Raw genomic sequence first — 24,999 nt, 5'->3', positions numbered from 1 at the left:
TCACTGTTGTGGCCTCTCCCGTTGTGGAGCACAAGCTCCGGACGCACAGGCCTAGCGGCCATGGCTCACGGGCTTAGCTGCTCCGCGGCATGTGGGATCTTCCCGGACTAGGGCACGAACCCGTGTCTCCTGCATCGGCAGGCGGATTCTCAACCACTGCGCCACCAGGGAAGCCCTATATATATTTTTTGAGAACCGATTTCAGTCAAGACCCTTGTGCTAAGTGCTAGGGGGAATAAAGCCAAAAGACCATTCCTGCCTTCAAGAAGTTTATAATTGAGAAAGGAAGAAAACATGTATTTTTAAAACTTACACAGAGAAAATGTGGTTAGTTTTATTTTAGAAGTTGTAAATAAGGAGAGGAAAAAAGAAGACTAACATATAATGAGTATATCTACAAATGGTCAGACACATGGGTTTTCTGGCTTAATCTTCAGGACAGCTCTCTAAAGCAGATTTTTTAATCTTTATTGTCAGATAAGGAAACTGAGGTTTAAAAGGGTTAAGCAACTTGAGTTGCACACGCGCACACACACACATAAAATCAATTCTCACCACCTCCATTGCTGTCTCTCTGGTTCAAGCCACCATCATATCTTACCTGGATTATAACTCACCCTTTGCTCACTCTGTTCCAGCCACATAGTCCTCCCTCACACTTCTCCCTTAGGCCCTTTGCACTAGCTGTTCCCTCTGACTAGAAAACTCTTCCCCCAGCTATTGGCACCTCCCTTACCTCCTTCCAGATTTGAGAAGGGTCAACTGTCATCACCTTCTCAATGAGGTATATCCTCATCACCCTGTTTAAAATTGTGGCTTTGACCCCATACCCCTGGCATTCTTGATCCCCATCCTGCTCTATTTTCTTGTTTCAAAGTTTTCATCATTCTTTTAATATACTGATTTACTTAATCATGTTTATTGTTAAATGTCTGTTTCTCACCGCTAAATTTAAGCTCCACGGAATAGGAAGCTTTGTTGTGTGTTTCCCCAGGTGCTTAGACTGACACATAGTAGGCACTAAATGAATATTTGTTAAATGAATTAGGAATTAAGTTGAAACTGCAACTCAAGTCAGCCTGTCTAAATTCACATATTTAAAAATCACACCAAAAAAAAAAAAAAAAAAAAAAAAAAATCACACCATGCTGCTAAAGAGCAGAAGAAGAGAAAGATCACTTCTGTATGGATGAAAAGATCAAGGAACAACTTACTTTCCACTCGAAGAAACAAATATGTTCGCAAGAAACTGTTAATATAATATCAGATATAGATGATATATGTTATAATAAGACTACAAATAAAGTGCCATAATAACTTTGAACTTTAATTGTCAGAGTAAAGGAAAGAGGTGAAATTTAACTGGGTCTTAAAGGAACAGTAAGATTTAGACTTCTAAAGAAGTGAAAAGATTTTCCAAGCTAAGTAAAAGACGCAAGCAGTGTTGAGACTGTGAAAGTATCCTGAACATTTAAAGAATAACTAGGAATCTACTAAACCTGGATCAGACCCATATCTTAGCAGCCTTGAGTACCTTTCTGCGGCATTTGGATGACTCTATCAAAGATATTTGAATAGTAAAGTGATACTATTATAGCTCTCTATATTAGGAAAATGATATTTCGGGCCATGTATGGGAGAGGTTAGAAGCAAGAAGATTTATTTAGGAGGTGATTGAATTTACTATAGGTATAATTATTTGCTTTTGTGGCTCTTCTCTCCCTCTACATTTTGAACACCTAAAGGATAAAACTTTGCTATATATTGCTGACATTCTTATGGATATTAAGTTCAGTTCCTTTTATTCTTTTTCTACCCCTCAAAGTTAATTTAAGAACTTGGAGATATCCCAGGTCAGTTGTTACTGAGACTGTTTACTTTTTAAAAGCATTTAAATATTGATATTCTGTGTTTACGTATATATTATCTAGAATAGATGTAGATATACATCATATACTTTTGAAAACAGCAGTTCCTGTGAGAGAGAATTGCTGAAACAGTGTAAGGCAACTTTCCACGGGAGTAAACTGCTCTAACATGTATTCTGTCAGCATTCATGCATGCTTGCCCTTCTGCCAGTGGCAAAGCAAAATTAAAAGGGACTAAGAATGCTGAGTTATTCTTTCAACATTAGAAATTAGGCAAAAGTTTCAAGGTTTAAATACTAATTTTCTAGGTTATTAAGGCATCTCTGAAAGTCCCAGGACAGGATTACCTCCTGCACAGAAGATTTTGGAATACGTAGGCTTCCCTTGTGTTGAATTGGCACACTTCTTTTCACTGAACAGAAATTTTCAATAATGATGGGTTTGTTTGTGGTTTTTTGACATTGCCTTTTTTTTTTTTTTTTTAAGCACAAAGTAAAAAGAAAGTTTTAGACAGAAGGACTTAATCTTCTGTTTTGGCCTTGGGTGGAGCAAATCAAAATAATTAAGCAGTTAGTATGCAGGAATATTGTAGGCTAGATGGAATCCTTTATAATTTATCAGGTCATTAATTTCTGAAAACTTTTCATACAGTGATTTAACTGAAAAGTGTACCATAGTGGTTAAGAAAATGGGCTTGAGGTTGGACAGTCTAGATTTGAATCCCAGCTCTACCATACACTAGCTCTGTGAAGTTGGGTCTCAGATTTTTAATCTGTAAAATGAGATCTATAATAGTAAGTCTGTCATTGTAGTGTGTTAAGGTTTAAATGAGGTGATGTACAGTGCCTGGCACATAGTGAGCATTGAATAAATGTTGTATGGTCAGGACGATATTGATTACATTAAACTAGGCCCTGCTAATGAAAGTAACTCTTACTTCTTTCTGTCTTATAATAATCTAAAATAAATTCTTGTTGATTTTCTCTTTTCTATTATATTTGTGCTAAGATTAGTTCATTTATCAAAAGCAATAATGAATGAATAGTCTAAAAAACTCAAAAGACTGAATGAAGTCCTATAAACCAATGTAAGTGAAATTTTCGTCTGTTGACTGAAGGCAGGCCTAAGTAACTAGTTCTAAATTACTTAATGCAAAGATGCCGTGTATTATGCCTGTCCATGTGGAAGAAATATTGTATAACAGGATTAAATTTTCATTTAATATGTAATATAGATTTTATTTCACTTTTTAAAAATTAATACATGTAGACCAACTCCCAGGGCATTTCTTGATGTTTAAGTAGTGTGATATCAAATGCCAGTTCTTTAAGACACCCATTAAAAATAGATAGGTTCTTGGACAAATAAGTTGAGAGTGCTGTTAATTCTGAAATTATTGACATTTGGGTACCAGGAAGTTCAGTAAAATACATAGTAAATTTTCAGGGACTTCCCTGGGTGTCAAGGGGTTAAGACTTCACCTTCCAATGCTGGGGTACCAGTTTGATCCCTGGTCAGGGAGCTAAGATCCCACATACTTTGCAGCCAAAAAACCAAGACATAAAACAGAAGCAATATTGTAACAAATTCAGTAAAGACTTTTAAAAAAATGATATCACTTTAAAAAAATACATAGTAAATTTTCAAAATAAAGGTCAAGTTCATTTTTAAGTAAAACAACCTGTAGAAATAGTAATTCAAAAACACGAAGGAGTGATGGTTACCATTTGTTTAACAAAAATATTTGCCATAATATTTCTTAAAATCGTAAATGCCTTAGTGTATTTGGTATGTGAATTAGTATAATTCAACAACATATACCAGCCATATGCAGTGTACCAACCAGTTTGTTAGGCCCTGGTGGTAGAAATATTATCCTGTTCCCCTAGCAGTGTATGGTCCTAATGGAGAAACATTTACCTAAGGCAACCTAAATCCGTGTTTATACCAAGTATATGAGAAATGTTTACAGCACCCTTCTGTGGGAACATAAAGGAAAAAACCCACCCCAGCTTGGGGGAGAGTCAGGAAAGTTTCCCTGAAGAGGTACTGTCTAAGCAGATTCTTGAACAAATTTTAGTTATCTAGGAAGAAGGAGAAGAAAGAGATTGCCAGTAGATGCTTGTCCATATCCCAGGGAAGTAGTTTGAGATAGCTGGGTGTCTAGTGTGAGGTCCTAGAGTTACTAAGGACAGGGTTCAAGAGCAGACAAGGAGGACTTCCCTGGTGGCACAGTGATTAAGAATCCACCTGCCAATGCAGGGGACATGGGCTCGAGCTCTGGTCCGGGAAGATCCTACATGCTGCAGAACAACTAAGCCCGTGCACCACAACTACTGAGCCTGCGTGCCACAACTACTGAAGCCCACGCACCTAGAGCCCGTGATCCGCAACAAGAGAAGCCACCATAATGATAAGCCCACGCATGGCACCGAAGAGTAGCCCCTGCTCGCCGCAACTAGAGAAAGCCCATGCACAGCAGTGAAGACCCAACGCAGCCAAAATAAATAAATAAATTAAAAAAGAAAAAAAGAGCAGACAGGGAACAGATCACAGAGGATTTTATTTGCCCTCTATCTACAAGGAGCTTGGATTTTATATCCTATACGTGATGGGATTAAAGGGTTTTAAGCTGGAGAGTGGCATGGTCAGATTTTACTTTCAGATTGATGATGATGGCAGTAGGGTCGGCAGTGGATTCCATTCATAAACAGCTTTAAAGAGTTTTTAAAATCTAGTGGTATATAGAGAACTGATAGGGTTCATTCAGTTTCTAAATTTCAAGTACATCACTCAAATATGAAGAAATTGCTTTAAATACCTAAACAAGAAAGTACTTGTAATCACTTATATCTTGTGGAATTTATACATTTGAGGTTCATATTCAGAGCAGTATTGTTGAAAGATCAAATACATGCAGAGAGCTTTTGGAAACATTTTAAGTCAAGATTTTACAAATATACTCTACAATATTTATTTATGTTTTTTAAGTTATTGGGTAGAAACTAATGAAGTAATTGTAAACTTTTTCTTGTAGTTCAGAAAATAATATTTCTACCCAATTCTTTGAATTATCAAGATATATTTTTGAAAGGAAAAGGATTATCAAAGGATTAGTTTCTCTAGCTACCTGAAAACCATTTGAAAATTGTCCGAATCTCAGTCCAAAAATTAAGTAAGGGGCTATCTTAGTCTGCTCAGGCTGCTATAACAAAGTACCACAGACTGGGTGCCTAAACAATAGAAATTTATTTTCTTACAGTTCTAGAGTCTGAGAAGTCCAAGATCAAGGTGGCAACCACTTAAGTTTTCTGGTGAGGTCTCTTTTCCTGTTCACCTTCTGGAGTTGTGCTCACATTGCCTTTCCTCCTTACGTGGTGTGAGGTGTATGTTGGAGAGAGAGATCTTTTTCTTCTCCTCTTCTTATAAGACCATCAATCCTAGCTAATGTTCCCCATCCTTACTTCATTTAGCCTTAATTACCTCCCAAAGGCCCTGTCTTCAAATATAGTCACAGGAGACATTACAGTTTCAAAATATGAATTTTGGGGGTACACAATTCAGTTTATAGAAGAGGCCAAGTAGACCTTTTTCCGAAGAAGTAAATATAAATTTAAGAATACACAATTTAGGGCTTCCCTGGTGGCGCAGTGGTTGAGAGTCTGCCTGCCGATGCAGGGGATACGGGTTCGTGCCCCGGTCCGGGAAGATCCCACAGGCCGCGGAGCGGCTGGGCCCGTGAGCCATGGCCGCTGAGCCTGCGCGTCTGGAGCCTGTGCTCCGCAACGGGAGAGGCCACAACAGTGAGAGGCCCGCGTAACGCAAAAAAAAAAAAAAAAAAAAAAACACACAATTTAATTTTGACGTTTTAGGGTCCCTAAATCTGGGGTTTTAGGGTCCCTAAAGCTTAAGGAAAACTTTTATTTTCACGGCAAAAAAGTGGAGACAGAGAGAAATAGTCCCAAACAAACAAAGAACTTGCTTATAGCTCTGGCATTTTAGAAAAATTGCATGCCATATAATCCTTCATTAGTTGTAAGAAGGTTTATTTTCAAAGCTCTTATTTCTGCATATTCTTTTATCTCCAGTGCCTGCCATTGTAATCCTGTAGTAGGGAGTCAAAAGTTATAAATACAGGACTCTCACAGTGCCTTCATAAGGGGCAGGTAAAATTTGCAGAGGCTAAAGGTGTTTATATCTTGGGTTTTTCTTTTATTTGAATTTGGAACAATTAAAGTGAAGATTACTGGGAATTTCGGTTATATTGAACTCAGAGCAGTGTGTGTGTGTGTGTGTGTGTGTGTGTGTGTGTGTGTGTGCGCGCGTATGTGTGTTCTGTTTGTTTTGTAGATAAGTTCACTTGTGTCATATTTTAGATTCCACATATAAGTGATATCATACATAATCACAGACTTTCAGAGTTGAATGGAACTTAGAGATTGTCTCAACTTGCCCCAAGACCAGGAAACCGAGGCTTTGAGAAATTAAATAAGTTGATTAGGGACTTCTCTGGCAGTCCAGTGGTTAAGATTCTGAGCTTCCACTGCAGGGGGCGCGAGTTCCTTCCCTGGTCAGGATCGAACCCGTGCCTTGTGGCACAGCCTAAATATATGTGTGTGTGTATCTTGATTAAAGCTGAAAAGCTATTTAGGGACCAGTATGGGATTAGGACCTAAGACTTCTGTCTTCCATTTAGAGTTCTTTCCACTATATGTATTATGATGCTTGCTACCCACATGGCAAGTTTCTTTGATCAGGAATTCAATCTAGACTGTAATGATACCAAATCATTACTACTAAACTACTTAGAAACTATTTGAGCCCATCTTAGATCCATTCCAAATCTAAAATTATGATTATAAAGAGAATGTAAAAAATATATAAAATATATAGGTTAACTTGGCAATTAAAAGTCAGTTGGTTCATTTTATTGCTGTAGTACACATATTTTCTTCTCTCAAAATACATTTCCAAGGATAGAAAGACAAGGGACTATATATATATACATATATATATATATTCGACATGAAGCAAAAGCCAGTTTATATAAAAATTTGGTGTTTTTTACTACACTGCACATCTTGTGGTATCTTAGTTCCCTGACCAGGGATTGAACCCAGGCCCTCAGCAGTGAAAGCACAGAGTCCTGACCACTGGACTGCCAGGGAATTCCCTGAATTTTATCTCTGATAGTATTCTTTTCACTATTCATCTCAATTTGTTAGACTCCGGGAAGTCATTTTAACCTTTTGATTATATATAAAATGGAGTGAATGCCTAATTATAGAAATATAATACTGTACTTAGTACTTATCTAGCATTCACTAAGAATTCAACTTTAAAATATTTCCTCAAAATTTTATTCTCAGCCTTTTCCCTCTGCATATTTTGCCTAAGTTACCATAGTTCCTTCTTGAGTTCTTATCTACCTTATACAAATAATTCCAGATCTGAATCTTTGGCTCCGTTGTTGCCCCTGAACTTCAACCTCTGTTTCTTTCTACATGCTGTGTATTTGTACCTAGATGCCCATCTAGCACTTAAACGTCATTTTGGCTGGAATACACTCACAATCTTTCTAGTATTAAACTTGTTCCTTCTGCTGAATTCCCCCTATTTTTGTTTCTAGAACAGTTATCTTCTCTGCCACTTGATCTTAGAGCCTCAGAGCTAACTTTGACTCCCATGTCTTTTTCAGGCTATATAGCCCATCAGTTGCTGGTTCTACGCCATGTTATTACTGTGTTATTCTTGCATCCAGAGGCATGGTACCTGCCTTCTGCTTTCAATTTTATTGCCAACATTCTAGAATAAGATTATCATGCTTTCTTGTTTGGTAGCCCTAACTTGACCTTCCTGCTCTAGTCTCCTATTCCAATTCATTCTTTTAAAAATATTTTTAGGGGCTTCCCTGGTGGCGCAGTGGTTGAGAGTCCGCCTGCCGATGCAGGGGACGCGGGTTCGTGCCCCGGTCTGGGGAGGATCCCGCATGCCGCGGAGCGACTGGGCCCATGAGCCATGGCCGCTGAGCCTTCACGTCCAAAGCCTGTGCTCCGCAACGGGAGAAGCCACAGTGGTGAGAGGCCCGCGTACTGGGGGGGGGAAAAAAAAAAAAAGCTTACTTTTTCTGTTACAAAGTAATATGTATTCAAAGGAGAAAATACATAAAATACAGAAAGGTAAAAAGAAAACAAAATGCCTATATTCCCAATACCCAAAGATAATCACTATTAACATTTTGGTCTATATTCTTCCAATTCTTTTTTTCTATGATGTGTGCATAATGTTTTTAAATAAAATGTTTCCATTCTAACCTGTATATTACTGCCAGACAACTAGAGTATTATTCTTGAAGCCTGATTCTAATATTAAATGATTTTATCATTTACAGTTTAAAAGCTTAAAATCCTTTGCATGGTATTCAAACTCCTGGATAATCTAGACTCATTAGACACTTCCAGCTTTGTTTCCAAAGGATCCCATCCCAGATCTGCAGGACAACCACTTAAGTTACTTGCCATTACATGCTGCAAACTCCAATCATTTGCTCACACCATTTCCTATAAAATTTCTCCCTGTTCTTTACAGAGCAATCCAAATGCTGTTTCTACCATGAAGCCATCAGTCACCTGCCCATTCCCACCCCCCAACTCCTTAGAGAGTTAGAAGTTCTCTCTCCCTCTTTTGAACTTCTGTAGTACTTGCAACATGCACTGGTTCTAGATCATTAGTTTCTGGTGAACACATATCAGTATTATATATTTTTCAACACCTAGCATGATGTTTTAAGCGCAGCAGGTATCCAGTAAGTGTTGAATGAGTAAATGAATGAATGAATAGTTGAACACTGCTTCAGGGTCATTATACCTTTTATTAAACTCATGAGAAGAGTAAGATTTTGTAGATGTAGAAAAAGCTTAAACAAATAGAACTTACTCAAGTTAGAGGGTATTGAGTAAGGAGACAGAATTAGAAACTGGAATGCTGCAGTTTGTCTCTTATCCTCTGAGCTATGATATGGCTCTTAATCATTAATGAGTAACTATATATAGTATATAGTATATAGTACGGGTTGCCCATCACTTGAATATTATCCTGTTTTGGATACTGGAGGGAGGCAGTGGTCCTCCTTCTTCTATGGATATGGAAGAAGCACAAGTAGACATTCATTTCTTGGTTGCCTGGCAGTTGGCCTATGGACATGTGATTTTGGTCAATCAGTTGCTCCCACCCAGGACTTTGAATCTTGAGAGCTTAGGGCACAACAGAGACAATTTGTGGCAGTCTAGGAGAACAGAAACAAGTGGCAGTGGCATCAGCAGACAATTACTGTGACATGACCTTGATTATGGCTTTGCCCTTCTAGAATCCTGGCCATTTACTGAGCTTTCTGGTTTGTTCTGTGAGACAGCCTATTCTGATGGGTGTTTTCTAACTGCATCAAGGTTTTAACTCAATTCTGACACTGTCTGCCTGGAGATAGCATCAGATCCCACAGAACAAGGGCACAGTCTCACAAGGCTGCCCGCAGCTGCTCCCCCACCCCAAACTTCAGATGCTTGTTGAAAGTCCAAGTTGTTACCTGTGCTTCTGACCAAACAGCTGTAGATCAGAGGTTCCTACAAGCCTTACTCGAATTTGTGGAGAGGGTTTTGCTAGAGTGGGTCACAGAGCTCAGAGACACATTTACTTACATTTACCCACATTTACTTACATTTACCCGTTTATTATAAAAGGTACAGATAAACAGCCACATGAAGAGGTACATAGGGTGAGGTCTGGAAGGGTCCCAAGCACAGGAGCTTCTGTCCCCATGAAGACAGAACTAGGGTGTGCCACCCTCAGGGCATGTGGATGGTTCACCAACCCACAAGCTCTCCAGACCCCATCCTTTTATGGTTTTATGGAAGCTTCATTATGTAGGCATGACTGATTAAATCTTTGGTCCCTGGTGATTGAACTCTACATCCTGAGGTCAGGGTTTGGGGCTGAAAATTCCAACTCTTTAATCAGGTGTGGTTCCTCTGGTTACCAACACCTATCCTCAGGGGCTTTCTAAAAGTCACCTTATTAGGTAAACTCAGGTGTGGTTGGTAGGGAGTTGTCATGAATAACAAAAGACACTCCTTTCACCTTTACTGCTCTTAGAAAATTCTAAGGGTTTTAGGACGGCTTTCCATATGAAGACCAAATATATATTTCTTACTATAAGTCACAGTATCACACCTATAAATAAATTTCTTTTCTAAGTTAGCCAGAGTTGGTTTCTGTCATTTGCAAGCAAAAACCCTGACAGAGGCTGTTATCTTTAGTACTTACAGTAGAGCAGCAGCATACATGCATTTCAACTAACTCCCACAAGGCTAGATGCAATGCTATAGTAATGGGGCTGCCAAAGCCAAAAGGCAAAGGAGTGATAGCTGTTCAGTGGAATCACTGTGGGAGATGCCAAGTTATTCTCTGCAACTTTTCAAATAACTGCATGTTAATATGGATTTTTTTTCAAGTAAGAATTACATTCATATCTAGCAAACCTTTTTTCCGTACCTACTACATACCTGGCATATGTTATCTCATTAAGTGCTCACAGCATTGTATTACTTTCTATTAAGAGAAATTATAGAGGATTGATAGAAAACAGAATGGAGTAAACTCTGCAGATAAGAAGGCTCTCTTTAGAATTCTTCAGAATTCCTCATTTATACTGGTTATCTTGAAGAGAGAATGATTTGAACATCCAGATTTCAGCAGATCAAGGAATCTATCAGAAAACTTGAAGTTTTTGTTTTTACTAACCTCTAACTGAAATTTAGCATTTCCAGTAATTTACAAATGTTGGCAACAAACCACACAAGTATTAGCAATATCTGAGATTTTTGTCACCAATCACCAAAAGAAATCCGAGATATTTTATAACGCATTTCAGTTAACAGAAATCTCAAAATATTAAGTTCACCACTCTTTGAAACTTTTGTGGTTATTAGACTTCCTGCTAACTCTCATTACTAAATGAATTAATAAAGAAGCACATAGGGAATTCCCTGGAGGTCCAGTGGTTAGGGCTTAGTGCTTTCGCTACCCAGAATCTGGATTGGATCCCTCGTCAGGGAACTAGGATCCCACAAGACACGCGGCACAGCAAAGAAAAAAAAAGGCACATATATATCACAAATCTGTTTTTTAATATTTTGGTAACTGTTTCAGTATGATTGGTTTCCTTTCCTTTGTAATTCTAAGTGGTTAATTTTTTTCATTTAAATCATTATTCTGAGGGACTTCCCTGGTGGTCCAGTAGTTAAGACTCCACACATCCACTGCAGAGGGCAGGGGTTCGATCCGTGGTCAGGGAGCTAAGATCCCGCATGCCGCGTGGTGCAGCCAGAAATAAACAAATAAATAAAACATTATTCTGAGAAGGTGTCATAGTCTGTGGACTGCCTGTGATCAATGTCACAAAAAAGGTTAAGAATTCCTTTTATAGGTAGACTTTCTTCCTTTAGACTCTGGTGCGTGAGAATTACTTTAAAGGCTTGTGTAAACAAAACCATGCATATTGGGATTTTCAAGGATAATTTGAACTGTATGCAGTTTTGGCCTTAAGTGTCCACCTTTGTACCCAACCACCTTAGGTAAGATATGACTCCATTCTAGAGGGTTTTCAAGTAAATTCACAGACTCCTAGAAATTTGAAGACATGAAAATAGGTCAAAAGTTCTCCATGAGATTTTTTAAATTTATTTATTTAATTTGTTTATTTTTGGCTGCACTGTGTCTTCGTGGCTGTGCGTGGGCTTTTTCTAGTTGCGGCGAGCAAGGACTACTCTTGGTTGCAGTGCGTGGGCTTCTCATTGTGGTGGCTTCTCTTGTAGCGGAGCATGGACTTAGGCGTGTGGGCTTCAGTAGTTGTGGCACATGGGCTCAATAGTTGTGGCTCGCAGGCTCTAGAGCACAGGCTCAGTAGTTGTGGTGCACGGGCTTAATTGCTCCACGGCATGTGGGATCTTCCTGGACCAGGGCTCGAACCCGTGTCTCCTGCATTGGCAGGCAGATTCTTAACCACTGCGCCACCAGGGAAGCCCTCCGTGAGATTTTTAAATGTCATATTTTCATTTTGATGATTGTCTCCTAAATAATACGCTATAGTGGATCATCTGGATGACTGCCTTATGACCAAAAAGAGTTCTGTGGCTTATCCTGACCACTGACTCTACTTTATCTTATTTTTCTTTATAATATTTATTAGTACCTGACATACCAATATTTATGTGTCTCTCTCCACTAGAATGTAAATTCTATGAGAATAGGAAAGAACTTAGAGCCTTGTTCAGTACTGGACACATATTAAGCACTTAAGTATTTGCTGAATGAATGAACACATGAATAAATGAATGACTAAAAATAATTTAAGAAAATGTCAGAGATCTGTGAGAATTTTTCTGTAAGGGATCTGAATATTAATCAAGTTTGAGGAACCCTGTATTAAAGAGTAAATTATTATTGTATATTACAAATATTACAATTTTCATATCACACATATGATTAAGTTGTGCAAAATGAAGACTTCAAAAGACCAGTTAAATCTATTAGAATAGTTCAGAATTTATGTAGACATAGACACCATATTTGTACTGGTCTTAATTTTAAGACCCGTGTAAAGTACCATTTTCCCCAAAATGAATGCATAATTGATTTCAAGTTGCTAACCACATAAAAAGCTATCAGCGAGAACAAAAACTTTCAGTGTTAAATTTAAGAAATCCAGAGGATCTCTTCCTTTCCCATTTGTCTCTCTAACCTAAACATCTTTTTTTAAGGGAGGGAGAAACTAATACTCCTTAAGAAACCAAAAGAATTGATCATTTTTACTTTTTAAGCACACATAGTCTTAAATGGTGACCCAGAAGTAGTCTACAAGTTATCATTATTAGGATAATCAATGTCCCAGATACTTCTGCATTATTTGTTTACGTAGAAATTAGATGATCACAAAGGTCCCTTTTCAGTTCCCAGATTCTGTCATGATGGGCTCTGTTATCATTTGGCATAAAAAACACCTGTCATCTAGTTTTACTTTCACAGTGAAAGTACCATAAAAACGGTTTCTTACCTCAGAATAATAGTTAGGTATTAGTGGCAGACAGTGGTAACAACTGTCCAAAATAAGTTTTCTGTTGATTTCCTTAAAGATAGTTTTCTTTAAATCTGTATTGGGAGGTTGTATTATATGAACAGGGGAGGGAAAACACCAGACTGGTCCTGACTTTGAAAAAGTCCAATCACCTATTTCTACTCTATTTTTCACTGCTGTGAAATGAAGATTTTGCCTGTCTCTGTATACCTTCTTGGAGCAAGATAATGAATGCAATAATAGGGATTTACACAGGCAAATTTACTGTGAATTTTACATTTCACAGCCCCTTATTTACACCAGCCCTTTCTAAGGCCCTATACCTATTCTTGTGTGGAAATTTTGTAAAATTTTTTTTCTTAAAGAGATCCCCAAATTTGTCGATGCTTCAGTCTCTGTAAGAACTGAACCCACCACTATATATTCAAGTATTATTTGGAGAAATAAAGACAGAGAAGTTCAATCTTATTAAATTATACTTTTCTTATTAACCTCCACAATATAGCAAAATAGGAAACTTTTTGGTGTTCTGAAGTCTGACGTAGGCAGCTTGCTTCAGAAAAAAATTTTCTGAAGTGAGAAATTAGAAGGAATTTTAATTTGGGATAACAGTACCACATAAATATGATTTGACACTTTTATGAGATTGAGTTAAAAAAAAGAATTGATATGTCGGATCTTTATAATTCTTTCCAATGTGAAACTTTTTATTTTTTTAATTGAAGTATAGTTAATTTACAATGTTGTATTAATTTCTGCTGTACAGAAAAGTGATTCAGTTATACATATATATACATTCTTTTTCATATTCTTTTCCATTATGGCTTATCACAGGTTATTGAATGTAGTTCCCTGTGCTATACAGTAGGATTTTGTTGTTTATCCATTCTAAGTATAATAGTTTGCATCTGCTAATCCCAAACTCCCAATCCATCCCTTCCCTACTCCCCATCCCACTTGGCAACCACAAGTCTGTTCTTTATGTTTGTGAGTCTGTTTCTGTTTCGTAGATAAGTTCATTTGTGTCATATTTTAGATTCCACATATAAGTGATAACCTATATGAAACATTCTTAATCTTACTCCCTTTCTTAATGCTAAAATATTGTGGATTTTCAATCTAGTTGGCTCCAAGTTTATTGTTGCAGAAGTGTGACCAACATTGAAAGGCAACTAAAATCTTCACTGAATCATCTTTCTTGAAAGTTTCTGAGAAAAGGAAAAATATGAAAAAATATTTATACTTCTACTCTCTATCAAGTGTATATTAAGTTAGAATGTCTGTGAAAAATAATTTACTTGACTGTCATTCTTGGAGGATTTCCATTCCTTAGAATAAAGCATGAAGAAAATTATTTCAGTTTCACATCTCTGATGCAATCTTTGCCTCTAAGCTAGCTGTATTGTTCAGTTGGCCCAAGAGCCTAAGATCTGAAATTCTACATTCTTGGCACAGTTCTGAGTTCTCACTATAAATGTACTATATAAGGTTGCAGGAGGTCAAGGAAGAGGAAGAAAATAATTTCATGCATATCACTTCATCTTCAGTTAATTCTTAAAATGTTGTCCTCTTGGAAGGAAAAACGTCCTTGTTCAGCTTTTGAGGGAAGGATGAATTTAAAGATCATATTTAGTGTTAAGATTTGGGTAGAAAAGGGAAGGAGATTTCAGCAGATTTTTATGGACTATTTGTTATATAAAGATGCCACAGGACCCGGCAATTTCACTCCTAGGAATATAATTAAGAGAAATTAAATGTATTTGTACAGAAGTGATTATAACAGCATTATTAATAATAGCCAAAAAGTGGAAACAACCCAAATATACATCAGCTTATAAGTGGATAAACAAAGTGTGGTATATCTATACAGTGGATTTCTATTTGTCAATAGAAAGAAATATTGATTCATGCTACAACATGGGTGAACCTTAAAAACATTATGCTAGGGAAAGAAGCCAGTCACAGGAAACCTCATATCATATGATTCCATTCAAATGAAATGTTCAGAACAGGGAAATCTATAGAGACAGACTAGTGGTTGCTAAGGAATGGAGGGATGGGGTGGGAGGAGTTGATAGCTAAAGGAAATGGGACTTCTTTTTGTGGTGATGAAAATGTTCTAAAATTGACTGTGGTGATGCTTGTACATACTTGTGAATATACTGAAAACCATTGTACACTTTAAATGGGTGAATTGTACATGAATTGTATCTCAAAAATAATTTTTTTAAAGATGCCATGGAAATATAATGATTAATCAAAACTTAGATTTAGACATGTATCCTCCTCTGAAGAAGCACTTGTCATCCAGTTAGAGTACTAATATATATGAGTATTTAAAACTGATGCAAAGGGAGAAAATGGTCGGTCTTATAGGAGAGGTGACATTTAGCTGGACTGTGAGAGTAGTTGGGAAATGTATATTCTGGGTAGAGGCAGTAGCATAAGCAAAGACAAAGGTATCAAAATGCAACTGTAGTCATTCATTTTTTTTCCTGATTATAGAGTTTAAGAATCTAGGTTGGGGTAGTGGTTTGAGGCCAGCTTTGAATGTTAGTTAGGTAAAGTTAACCTTAATCCTGTAGGCAGTATGGGAACATGGAAGGATTTTGAGCAGAGCCGTGATATTGTCTCAACTGTGCTTCAGGAAGGTGATTGTGATAATAGTGTTTTAAAGATGAATTCCAGAAAATTTAGATGAGAGGCTGAAAGAGCAGAAACAGAGGAAAGAGATAACAAATGCTAACAGAACGGAAAAGTGAAGAACAGATAAAAAGAAATATTTGAGGCACACTTGTGATTTAGTTGAATGTTAAGGACAAGGAGAAGGGAAGAGTCAAAGTTATTGTGAGGTACATGTGAGACATTTAGGGGAGAAGCCAAACAGATAGTTGAAAGAATGGGACTGGGATTTAGACTGGAGGCCAGAACTGTCTAGTGACAAAGTGTTACTTGAAACCATTAAAGTGAACGGAAATTAGGATAGCAGCTTGTATCACACAGAGGGCTTTGAGCAAATACTTGGAGAACACACTGATTTGGAGCTCAGAGAGAAGAGCTATAGGAGGAATACTGTGGAAAAACAAGGGAAGACAGTTTCATGGAATCCAAGAGACATTTATAAAGAAAGAAGGAAGGTGGTTAAATGGGACAAAACTGTGAACATCTTTTAGGTGTAATAGATAAACTTTAGGAATATGGTTTTCAGCTTTAATACCATGTGAAGTATTCTAGCAGGGGGGAAAAATGATAAAATCAAGAAAGTTTAATTCCTAGGTGTCTTAGAGAGTTTATTTTAAAACATTTATAGAGCCATGCAACTGCAGATGGAGAGAGTACCCATTTTAAGAAAAATTATGTAAAAATGAATAAGTATTTAGAGAGAAGAAAAATACTTAGGCATGTGTGTCCATAGCATTAGAAAAATTTTTTCTAGGAGTGAGCACCTCCTGCATTTCGAGCTAGTCAGGACATGAAGATGTTAGTAAATGAGTTATTTAAAACTACTTTCTCAGAAATTTCGCAACTAGTGTTCATATAATAAGGAATGTTTTAGTTCCTTGAAGCTATAGTCAGACTAGATTAGCAGGACATACACGCAGACATCGTAGTTATTGATTGGTTGATGGTTAGGTCAAATGTGATGCTGAATTCTGGCAAGTTTTAGCTACCAGTTAATCCAAAGCATTCCACAGCCATAGAATCAGAGGGAATAACAAAATAATGAAAAAGATTAGTTTGTAAGTAGAGACGTGAGAAGAGATTGGGATATCCTCTACAGGAAAAATGTGAAAATGGAGGTCAGTGCCATTTTTTTTATGTATAGTTTTTTCCCTCCTGTAAGGATTTCATCTCCAAAACTTGTCAAGCATCCAAAGATTATTTCAATATACATGTTTTAAGTTGTTATATTCTTTGACCCAGTAGTTCTACTTCTAGAAATCCATTCCAAAAAAGCCCTAAATGTTAAGTGCATAGATAATAAGCACAAAGGTCTTCAAAACAATAATTTTTAGTAGTTCAACAGAGGGTTGAATAACAGCCTTGGTTTCAAATTGTGGAGAAACTGTTGTGAATGAATTGTGGCTCTTCCACACGATAAACATTGAGCAGCCCTTAAATGATCTTTGTGAATAATGTTTGATAACATGGCAAAATATGTGTATAATCTAGAGTTAGATAAAACGGGTTGACTGTGGAGTTATATGTACAATGTGATTTCAGCTGTATAACAAAATAAATATGTGCTTGAAGAAATAAATATGTTCATGGAGAAAATTATCCCAATTGCTAATGAAGTTTGTCCTAGGTAGGATTAAGGATTTTTTTTCGTAGTAATGTATATTTCTTATATTTTCTACATTGAGCATGTACTTCTTTGATAGATAATAAAGAATTATCACTACCCCCAAATCTGAAAGATTGGTTATAGAGAGACCAGGAAAGGGAAGATAGATGAGTCAATATAAATCATCACGCCTATTGGAAAAGCAATTCAAAATATAAGCCTTACTGGCAGAGAATCAGTAGCATCACCACATGCTGTCAGATTAGTCCTGTCTACTCGTAGCCTCTGTTCAGTTTCCTTGGACTCAAACAGACCAGTGGAAGCCTCAGTATAGATTCTGAAATCTAACGACACATTTGTTTCCCTGATATTGTTTGTGAGACAGTAGCTTGTGTCTTTGTTGTGAAAATCCTACCTTTTACATTTGTCATCCACAAACTGATGAAGATAAAATTTTAACTTTGTAATGTTACATTTGTAAATATTTAAAACTATCATGTTATCGATTATTGCTTCTTGAATTTTGCCCCTATAATTACGTATTTTATTCTTCTTTTTTCATAGGTGCACCGTAAATACAAAAGACTGAAGTTATAAAAGAGAAAAAAAAAAGATTGCTGCTGAAATGAGTCTGAGCAATACAGTATATTTTGTGCCATACACAAAAAGGTATTGTCCATAAATCCATGACTTAGCTTTCTCCCATGAAATGGGAACAAATTGTGTTTTCTTGTTTTTCTATGAGGAATTTTTATTATATTTGTGAGAAAAATTAAAAGGAGTTAATAAAATTAGGATAAAATATTCTTTTATAAAAATTTTTTAGTTTCAAATTATTTCCTTATAGATTTTCTTTATTTTCAGTTATAGTTTAAAATATGGAGAATTACCTGGCTAAAGTTATTTTATCCCTATTATCAAATTATTTTCTGGAAATACATATTACCATTTTCTGTTATAGTGATTTATAATTAGACTTTGAGATAAAATTTTTTCATATCACTTTTCCTCTAATTACAGAAGTAATAGGCTTTGCAGAACACTTAGAAAATAGAAATAAACAAAAAAAAAGGAAATAAAAAATAACCTGAAATCCCAATACCTACTTCAGGTAAAACTTTACACAAGTCTACAAAGAAATCCAAATTTGTAGGTGAAAGAAACCTTGTTTCCCATCTTCACTGTTGGATCCCTCCTGTGCTCTACCTTACACCCTGCCTCTCTTACTAAAATAAATCAAAACAAAACAGGTAGAAACTGCCTTGTAGAAACTCCCTGTAGAAGGATAATACTTGGTCAGAGAATGTTCCCCTTCTATTCTTCCAGGAGTGTATAAAGATGACTTTCCTTATGCCCTCACCAAAAAAATACATCTTTTCTCTATTACTTTATCAATTGGGTGGGTGAAATGAGGTGTCTTGCTATTTTACTTTTTATTTCTCTGATTATTAGTGAAATTATATATGTTTCATATCATTGATAGACACTGCTTTTTTCTTTTTTAATTTCCTATTTGTGTCCTTTGAGTGTGTGGGTTGGTGTATGTATATGTATATGTTCACCTCTCTGATATTAAGAATAACTTCACTGGTGCGTATTTTGCAAGAACAATCCCTAACTTACTTGCCTTTCAATTTTGTTTATTGCAACTTTTTAAAGCAATAATTATTAATTGACATACAGTAATATGAACATATTAAGTAACATAATGTTTTAACGTGTGTGTGTGTGTATCCATCACATGGTAAAGTTAGTAAACATATCTGTCACTCCCAGAAGCCTCTTCATATCCTTTTTCAATACCTCCCTAACCTCTTCTCTCCCCAGCCCTTTCCCTAGGCAACCACTGATGTGCTATCACTCTAGGTTAGTTTGCATTTTCCAGAACTTTATATAAATGAAATCATAAAGTACTGATATGTTCTCTTTTTTTGTTCTGGCTTATTTCACTCAGCATAATTATTTTGAGATTCATCCATGTGGCAGCATGTATCAATAGTTCATTTTATTTCTGAGTTGCATTCCATTGTCTGCAAGTACCACAGATTGTTTATCCATTCATCTGTTGATGGATGTTTGGATTATTTCCAGTTTTGACTATTAAAAATATAAAGCTGCCATTAACTTTCGTGTACAGTGCTTTGTATGGACATTTGCTTTCATTTTTCTTGGGTGAATACCTAGGAGTGGAATGGCTATGTCATGGTAGATGTATGTTTCACTTTTTAGGAAACTGCCAAATAGTTTTCCAAAGTGTTTGTACCATTTTTACATCCCGCCAGCAGTGTCTGAGAGATCCAGTTACTTCAAATCCTTGCCAACACCTGGTATGGTCTGTCTTTTTAATGTCAGCCATTCTAATAGGTTTGTAGTAGTATCTCATTGGGATTTTAATTTGTATCTCCCTAATGAATAGTGATGTTAAGCATCTTTTTTTTTTTTTTTTTTTGGCTTAGTTGCCATCCATTTATCTTCCTTGGTGAAGTATGTGTTCTGATGTTTTTCTCATTTTTAAAATTGGGTTGTTCATGTTCTTTTAATTGAGTTTTCAGGATTCTTTATATTTTATGAATGCAAGTCCATTGTGAGATATATGTTTTGCAGAGATCTACTGTGGCCTATCTTACCATTTTCTTAACAGGGTCTTTCAAAAAGAGTATGTTTTTATTCTAATTTAACCCTTTTTTCCTTTGTGGAGTGTGCTTTTGTTTTTGTATCTAAGAAATTCTTGCCTAACCCAAAGTCACAAAGATTTTCTCTTGTGTTTTTTCCACAATTTTTTTAGTTGTATGTTTTATATTTAGTTCTATAATCCATTTGGAGTTATTATTATTATTATTATTATTATTATTTTTTTGCAGTACGCGGGCCTCTCACTGTTATGGCCTCTCCCATTGCGGAGCACAGGCTCCGGACGTGCAGGGTCAGAGGCCATGGCTCATGGGCCTAGCCGCTCCACGGCATGTGGGATCTTCCCGGACCAGGGCACGAACCTGTGTCCCCTGCATCGACAGGCGGACTCTCAACCACTACACCACCAGGGAAGCCCTGGAGTTAATTTTTGTATATGGTGTCAGTATGAATCAAAGATAGACATATGCAGTTGTTATGGCACCATTAGTGGAAGATGTTCTCCACTGAATTGCCTTTGCGCCTTTATCAAAATTAAGTTGTCCATAAATGTGTGGGTCTGTTTCTGTGCTTCCTGTTTTGTTGCATTGATTTATTTGTGTGTATATATATATACACATACACACACATACACACCAGTATCACAGTGTCTTGATAACTGTAATCTTGTTTGTTTTTGTTTTTGTTTTGTTTTTTTGCGGTACGCAGGCCTCTCACTTTTGTGGCCTCTCCTGTTGCGGAGCACAGGCTCCGGACGCGCTGGCTCAGCGGCCATGGCCCACGGGCCCAGCCGCTCCGCGGCATGTGGGATCTTCCCAGACTGGGGCACGAACCCGTGTCCCCTCATCGGCAGGCGGACTCTCAACCACTGCGCCACCAAGGAAGCCCAATAACTGTAATCTTAATGATAAATCTTTCAATCAGGTTATGTTAGCCCTCCACTTTTGTCTTCCTTTTTCAAAGTCATTTTGGTTGTTTTAGGTCCATTGCATTTTCATATGAATTTGAACATCAGCTTCTCAATTTCTCTTTCTAAAAAATACTCAATATTGAGTCTTCTGACCTATAACCACAGTATAACTTTTAATTATGTCTTTACTTCCTTTCATTATTATTTTGTAGTTTTCAGTATACAAGTCTTACAGATCCTTTGTCAGATTTATCCCTAAGTATTTCATTTTTTTGACGCTATTATAAATGATATTTAAAAGTTTAGATGTCCATTTGTTCATGTATAGAAATATAATTGAGCTTTATATATTGATCTTGTATTCTGTAACTTTGATAAACTCACGTATTAGTCCCATTGAATTTTCTACACAGGTGATTATGTTGTTTGTCAGTAAAAGTCCAACTTCTTCCTTTCCAGTCTTGGTACTTTTTACTTCTTTTTTCTTCCCTTGTTGCACTTATAGAACATCCAGCACAATGCTGAATAGAAGTGTTGAGAGCAGACATCCTTGCCTTGTTCTTGATCATAGGAGGAAAGCAGTTGGTCTTTCACCATTATATTTGACATTAGCTGTAAATGTTTCATAGATTTCCTTTATTAGGTTGGGGATGTTACCTTATATTCCTAGTTGGCTCAAGAGTTTTTATCAGGAATGAATTTCGGATTTTGTCATATGCTTTTTCTGCATCTTTAGAGATGATCATTTGGCTTTTTATCAGTTTATTGATACGGTGAATTACATTGATTTTTGAGTGTTAAACCAACCTTGCATTCCTGTAATAAATTCCACCTAGTCATGATGTATTATCTATTTTATATATTACTGAACTATATTTGCTATAGTTTTGTTGTGAATATTTGTATCGATAGTCTTCAATAATTTTACTCTGTTGCCTTCTTTCTCGTAATGTTTTTGTCTAGCTTTGGTGTCAGGGTAATACAAGCCTCATAGAATTAATCCCAGAAAGTATGTCTCCTTTTCCATTTTCTGAAAGAGATGTGTAAAATTAATATTGTATCTTTCTCAGATGTTTGGTTGAATTCACCAGTTAAGCCATTTGATTCTGGAGTTTTCTTTGTGGGAAGATTTTAAATTACAAATTCAATTACTTTAATAGATGCAGAGGTATTGAGATTATCTGTTTTTCTGGCGTAAATTTTGTTGATTTGTGTCTTTCAGAGAATTTATCCACCTCATCTAAGTTGTTGAATAATAATTTCATAATGTTATACAATTTGCATAATATAATACTCCCTGATTATCCTTCTGATATCTATAGAATCTCTAGTGATGTTATCCTTCTCATTCGTGATACTGGTAATTATGCCTTCTGATTTTTTTTTCCTGATCAGTCTGGAAAGGTTTATAAATTTGATTACTTTTATCAAAGAACCAGCTTTGCTTTCATTGATTTTTGTTTTTGTTTTTTTACTATTTCATTGATTTCTGCTTTAATCTTTATTATTTCCTTTCTCTCCTTGCTTTGGGTTTAATTTGCTCTTTTTTTCCTAGTGTTTAAAAAAATAGTGGAAGCTGAGGTCATTGATTTGAGACCTTCTTTTCCAAAACAGGAGTTTATTGCTATAGATCTCCACATGAGTACTGCTTTAGTGGTATCCCACAAATTTTGATGTCTTCTGCTTTCATTTTAATTAAGATAAAAGTATTTTCTAGTTTATCTTTTGGTTTATTTTTTGAACCATGGATTACTTTTTATTGTGTTATTTAGTTTCCAGTATTGGGGGATTTTTTTCATATTATCTGTCTGCTGTTGATTTTCTAATTTAACTCCATTGTGTTCAGAGAATATACCTAGTATAACTTAAGTCCTTTTAATTTACTGAGTCTTGTTTTATGGCCCAGAATATGGTCTATCTTGGTAAACATTCTGTGTGCACTTGAAAAGAATATGTATTATGATGTTTCTGGGTTGAAACATCAATGTTAATAGTCATATTTCAATGTCAGTAATCAAATTGGTTGATAGTGTTGTTCAAGTCTTGATTTTCTGTCTATTTGTTCTATCAGTTATTGAGGAAAGGATATTGAAATCTCCAACTACAATTGTGGATTTGTCTATTTCTCCTTGCAGGTAAATCAGTTTTTATTTTTTTTTATTTTTTTGGCGATACGTGGGCCTCTCACTGTTGTGGCCTCTCCCATTGCAGAGCACAGGCTCCGGATGCGCAGGCCCAGCAGCCATGGCTCACGGGCCCAGCCGCTCCGTGGCACGTGGGATTCTCCCAGACCGGGGCACGAATCCGCATCCCCTGCATCGGCAGGCGGACTCCCAACCACTGCGCCGCCAGGGAAGCCCTGGTAAATCAGTTTTTAATCATGTATTTTGAAACATTTTTTATTAGGTGTATAAACATTCAGGATTGTTATATTCTCTTGATAAATTGATCCAATCTTTTTATCATTATGAAATAATCTTTGTAATTTCTTTGCATTGAAATCCACATTATCTGATATTAATATAGCTAGCCCAGGTTTCTTTTGATTAGTGTTGTGTCTTTCCATCCTTTTAGCCTACTTGTGTCTTTTTATTTAAAGTGTGTATATAGACACATGTGTACACATGCATGCATGTATGTATTTATATTTGGATACACATTTATGTATTAATCCGCTGTCCATACTCAAGTGATAGTATATCTTTTTGTGTATAGTATGATAACTTTACAGCACTGTGCTTCAATTTCTATCCTTCCCAACTTTGTGTTCTCATACATTTTACTTCTACATGTTATAAACTCACACTATGTTGTTATTTTTGTTTCAACAGTGAATTATACTGTAAAGAAGTTTAAATAATGGGGGGAAATCTTACATATTTAACCAAATAGTTAACCATTTCCAGTGCTTCTTCAATGTTTTGTAAAGCTCTGTTTCCATCTGGTATGATTTTTGCTTATGTGTAAAGGATTTCCTTTAGCATTTCCTATAGTGCTGGTGGTCAGATCATGAATTCTTTCAGCTTTTGATGTCTAAAACCCTGTATTCTGCCTTCATTTTTCAAAGATCTTTTTACGGGACACAGAATTTTAGTTTGAGCTTAGCACTTTAAAAATGTTGCTCTATTGTCTTCTCACTGGTATTATCTCCAGTGAAGAATCTGCTGTCATTGTTGTCCTTACATAATGTCTATACATAATGTGTTTTCTGTCTCTGGCTGCTTTCATGATTTTTACTTTATCACGTTTTGAGCAATTTATTATGATATGTTTGGTGTAATTTTCCCCATTTTTCTTATTCTCATTCTTGTTCTTGAGCCCCATTGACCTTCTTGTATCTGTGGTTTATAATTTTCATCAGAATTGTAAGTTTTTTTCACTATTATTTCTTCAGATATTTTCTCTGCCTCAACATCTCTCTCTTCTCTTCAGGGACTCCAATTAGATATATACTAGTCCATTTGAAATTGTTCCACAGCTGACTGATGCTCTTTTTTTTGGTTGTTTATTATTATTATTTTTTTTTCTCTGTATGTTTCAGTTTGGATAGTTTCTACTGTCATATCTTCAAGTTCATAAGCCTTTTTTTCTGAAATCTCATCTGCTATTCATCCCATGCAGTGTATTTTTCATCTCAGACATTGTAGCTTTCACCTCTAGAGGTTCAGTTTGTGTCTCTTTATATCTTGACTATCTCTTTGTGTTTGATATTCCTCAATATTTCCTAACTTTTTAAATATATGGGATACAGTTATAATAAATGTTTTAATGCTCTTGTCTGCTAATCTAGCAACTATCATCTGTATCAGTCCTGAATTAGTTTCAATTGATTTTTCTCATCATTATGTGTCATAATTTCCTGTCTCTTGGGATGCTTTGTGATTTTTTTTTTTTTTAGACATTGTGAATTTTACCTTTTTGGATATTAGATTTTTTTTTTAATTCCTTTAAATATTTGTGAGCTTTGTTCTGGGACACAGTTAAGCTACTTGGAATAATTTAATCCATAAAGATCCTGCTTTTTTTTAAAAAATAAGCAGATATTCATTTTTTAAAATTTATTTATTTATTTTTGGCTGTGTTGGGTCGTTGCTGTGCGAGGGCTTTCTCCAGTTGCAGCAAGCGAGGGCCACTCTTCATCACGGTGCGCGGGCCTCTCACTATCATGGCCTCT

General features: G+C 36.2%; 1 protein-coding gene across 2 annotated transcripts in view; it reads left to right on the top strand.

Annotated features, from left to right (window-relative positions):
- The window catches only part of TAOK3 (TAO kinase 3), a 182,772-nt gene that overhangs the window by 71,711 nt on the left and 86,062 nt on the right, over window positions 1–24,999 (top strand). The window contains exons 1-2 of one of the 2 annotated variants that reach the window (XM_067015109.1): window positions 22,897–22,960; window positions 23,037–23,187. The gene's annotated coding sequence lies outside the window, so the exon portion shown is untranslated. Of the gene's footprint in view, window positions 1–17,848; window positions 17,954–22,896; window positions 22,961–23,036; window positions 23,188–24,999 lie in introns of those variants that run through there. The other variant, XM_059041075.2, reaches the window with a different exon arrangement.

This window comes from Kogia breviceps, chromosome 15 (assembly GCF_026419965.1).
Source record: "Kogia breviceps isolate mKogBre1 chromosome 15, mKogBre1 haplotype 1, whole genome shotgun sequence".
NCBI classification, from domain to species: domain Eukaryota; kingdom Metazoa; phylum Chordata; class Mammalia; order Artiodactyla; family Physeteridae; genus Kogia; species Kogia breviceps.
Note: the sequence above shows the minus strand (reverse complement) of the source record. Positions and strands in the feature narration are given on the sequence as shown.